Below are 4358 nucleotides of genomic sequence, written 5' to 3'. Positions count from 1 at the left end.
GGAGAAGAAAGAAGAAGAAGGAGAAGGAGGAGAGAAAAAGGGAGGAAGGAAGGAAGGAAGAAGGAAAGATAGAAACAGAGAGTCTTTAGTGTCTGTTCCACCTGTATAATCTGGATACTGGAGATACTACTGGAAACATGCCATCAAGGGTGAGACACACTGTGTCTTGTAGTTCTTTGATACTCTGATAATTTGCAACCTTGCTGTCTTCAAGAGCAAGAGAGAGCCAAAGGTCAAAGGTGGTTGTGAGGCACTTAGGTAGCAAGATGGCCTCAGTGGGAGCGGGAAAGATCCAGGCTGAGGCGAGGACTGAGGGAGGAGTGCGGAGGCGGCAGGCTGTCCCAGGACGAGGGCACACATACAGCAGAGATGTTGCTGAGGTGAACAGGTAAGAACGCAAGGAGAATGCAGCTCCATCTCAGTGAAATCAGTGCAAGACAGAAAACCAGTGCAAGGACCAGAGGGGACATGTAACATCCAGGCCAGAGGGAGCTAAGTTCTAAAAACAGAAGCCTGCTCCCTTACCAAAACACTGGGCTGGACTGCACAGAACTCCTGGAGGAGAGCATGGAAGAGCAGGGGCTGAGGGGATGGAGGAAAATAAATACCTCTAATGTGTGTGAGTAGTCACCTGCAGGTTTGCCTGCCGGGCTGCAGACACGTTCTCTGCATCAGGCTGAGCAGAGGCGAGGTGTCACACACTGAAGGAGTGCTGAGAAAATAGTTTTCCTTGGGATGCTTGAGTCTCCCTTGGGGCCATGAATATGCTAGACCAGTGCTACTCAAAGCCTCATCTATAGACTAGTGGCAGTCAGCAAACTGTTCCTGGCTCACGGTGAGTGAGTCATCGGGAGTAAGTGTTTAGAAAGTTTTATAGCAATTTGACATTGCTGTGACACTCAGATGAATTCTTGTGGTATTTTACAAAAGTATAGGTATGTGATGGATTGGGGAAAGAGGTCTTTCTTGGCAGAGAGTCTAAGAAGTGCTGTGCAGGGTTGCTAAGTGGTTTTTCTCATTCCACATGGGTTCTTCCTCATCTATTTTCATATACAGCCTTACTACTAAAAGGCAAATAGGATCCCAATACGCCTCTGCTACAGCCCTCTGATGATTGTCTCAAGGCCCTGGGGATGAAGAGCATGTTCTTTACATTGGCTGCCCACGCTCTGCTTGCTTGGTCCCTGTGCCCCTCTTGAGCCTCCTCCTCTCTTCGCTCTGTCCCCTAAGAACTTCCTTCCTCAGATCCTCACAAAGAACAAGTTCCTTCCCACCTCGGGGCCTTTGCCTGCGTTGTGTTCTCCGCCTGGCACTGTTCCTGCCCATCTGGGTGGCATCACTCCTTTTCTACCTTTGGATCACATCCCAAGGGACCACCCCCCTCAGAGAGGCCACTTCTCTAGGTGCGGCTCCTGCTTCTTGCGTTGATAAGACCCCATCCTTACGTGAATGTGCCTGTAAGTGACCTATGCTGTGTCTCCCTTCCCCGCAGATGTGTGAGTGTAAGAGGGCAGAGGCCTGGTTTCCGCCTGTGAGGGCTGGGCTTCACTGTCAACTTGGTTGTCTTAAGAGCTGCCTAGGGGATCTGCGAAACACACTCTAGGTGTGCCTGGGTGTGTCATGGCGGTATGACCTTGTGTACTATATTTGTCTCTGGCCCCTTTCTCTCTGGTACTGTTTCCCTGCCCTGCTTCCTGGCTGCCATGAACTAAGCAGCTTTGCTCTTCCAAGCCCTTCTGCCGTGATGTTTCTACCTGGGAACCCTCCCATCATGGACGGAACCCCTTGAACCCATGAGTCAAATTAAACCTCTCCTTTAAATTGTGAGTGTCAGGTATTGTATCCCTGCAGCAGGGGACCTGACCAATACTTCATCACTAGGTCGCACAGGCCAACCCAGCTTGTGGTTCTCAGTGAATGTTAGATGGTGAACGAATGAGTACAACAGCCATAGCTCTTGGCTCAGGTATTTGAGATTGTGCATCGTGTGCTTTGAAGGTCAGCACTTTATTTAGTAAGATAGTTCCCAAGCCTCCTTCCTCTGCCCAGAGCCTGGCAGCCTGTCCCAAGCTCCCGCTGATAAATCATTTTATTGGCACAACTGGACAGGAAAGGACAGAGTGAGTAATGGGAGTCAGGCACCGTGTCGTCGACAAAGGCCCGAGTTGACATGGTAACAACAAGCAGACCAGTGTGGCTGGGCTGTGGTCTGGCCCCTTGACACGTCTGAGAAAAGGCCCCAGGTCATTTTTCCTCTGTGCTGAGGAGCGTGAAAAGGCCAGGGAGGGGGTGCTGCAGGGGACTGGTGCTGCAGGGAGCCCGACCGTCTCCCCACAGGATGGGCTGGAAGCAGCTTCAGCCATGGGTGATAGTGTCCTATGTTTGGGGGCATAGAAATGCCTTTGACCAGTTATTTCTGAATAGAAGTTGAATATACCCTGTCTGAAATGCTCAGGCCCAGAAGTGTTTCAGATTTTGGATTTTTTTAAAAAAAAAATTGGAATATTTACATATACGTAATGGGACATCTTGGGAAGAAAACTCAAATCTGTACACTGAATTTGTTTATTTTTATGTATGCCTTATGCAATATGTGAAAGTCATGTTATGCAGTATTTTAAAATAATTTTATGCTTGAAACAAAGTCTCATGATGTGGAATTTCCCTACTTGTGGCATTAGGTTGGCAATCCAAAAATTTCAGATTTTTAGGACATTTATTTTCGATTAGGGATGCTTAACCTATATAACCTACAGGTATTAATTATTAATTTTATTTTTAAATTAAAATCTTAGTTTAGATTTTATTTTGTGGCATCTCTTAAAATTGCAAATGTAAGTCAGTATTTTCAGCAGGAGTCATAATTGGTGGCTCAGTTGGCCAGGCAGATCTAGGAACTCAGATGCTCAAGTTCAAAATCTAGCTCCATCCACTGTCAGTTTTGGGGACATGAACGAGTTACTAAATCTATATGTGCTTTCACTTCTTCATATTCAAAGTAGAGATAAAGATGATATCTGCCTTACAGGGTTGCTGTAGATTGGGTGTGGTGCTGCATATCAGGCACTGAGCATATAGCAAACAATAATGTGTGGTTTGATAAGAAAAGTCAAACAATTTAGAAGTAAGCAAAAAATAAGTGAAGTCTCTATTTTGCATTTTCTTAGCTACCCATCCTGTTAGCTGTGTCTACCTAGGCATGCAGGTCTCTGCAAATGCACATGTGGGTAAATGTGAGTCAAGTGAGGCGTGTGGGGTACCTCAGAACGTAAGGATGCACCCATGCACATTTTCATGGGCCTGGACATGAACACTTCCTTCAGTTTTGTGCCTGGGTGCCTGCTTCACTCTTCCCAGCCTAATTCAGACCCTGATGTAGATAATGAGGTTTCTGATAATAGCAGAGAAGGTAATGTGGGCCTGTCCTCTCATCAGACAGGCTGAGTGGAATATATGTATATATGTACACATGTATGCACACACAATCCTGTAAAGCATCAGAAAGCTAACAAGTCGTGAAATTCACCAGAATCTGTGGATGGTAGAGGTAAGAGCTAAGATCAGTGTTCTGACAAATCTGGTTGTAATGACAGGCTAAGAGGCTGAATGGTAATTTGAAGACCCTCACAGTGCCAGGAGCACACAGATTGAAACTTGAGGCTTAGCAAGGAAAGGAGGTCCTGGGAGCCCTATTTAATTTTGTTTGGGATTCTTAAAGGCACATCCTAGAAAGAAGGGTGGAATCAAAGAAGGCTGCCTCTGGGAGAGACTACAGCTCATCACTGATGTATCTCAATTCCTGCATTTGGATTGAGGTGACCCCAGATTGCTTATTGCTATAGGGACCTTAGTAAAGCAAATATAAAATTATCCATGGCAGACATTAATGTAATCATAGGTCTTAAAATATTTCCACAAATGAAGTTGGAAATGCAGTGTCTGATGTGCAATAAAACAATAATGGGGCACATAAGGAAATGAGACAAAAGCAATGACAATCAGAAGAAACAACAGACTAATGAGCCAGGCCTTGGAGGGCCTCCAAATATTGGTATTATCAGACAAGACTTTAAAGTATCTCTGCCTGCCAAGTGTAAAGTAATAAAGACAAAATTGAGAGTTCTGGTAGAAAATTACAAATAAAAAGAAGTAATTGGAAGTTCTAGAAATGAAGACAAGATTACTTAAATTAAGAACTCAGCAGATGGGCTGAAGAGTAGATTAGACATAGTCTGAAGAGAGACTTGGTGAATAGGAAGATAAATCAGAAGAAAATATTTTGAATCAGGAAAGGAGAGGCAAAAGATTGATAAATTCAGAAGAAGAAGATGAAGAAGAAGAAGGAGAAGGAGAAGGAG

Source organism: Chinchilla lanigera, unplaced genomic scaffold (genome assembly GCF_000276665.1).
Source record: "Chinchilla lanigera isolate Chin_1 unplaced genomic scaffold, ChiLan1.0 scaffold00054, whole genome shotgun sequence".
Taxonomy (NCBI): Eukaryota; Metazoa; Chordata; class Mammalia; order Rodentia; family Chinchillidae; genus Chinchilla; species Chinchilla lanigera.
This window is presented reverse-complemented; position numbering follows the sequence as displayed.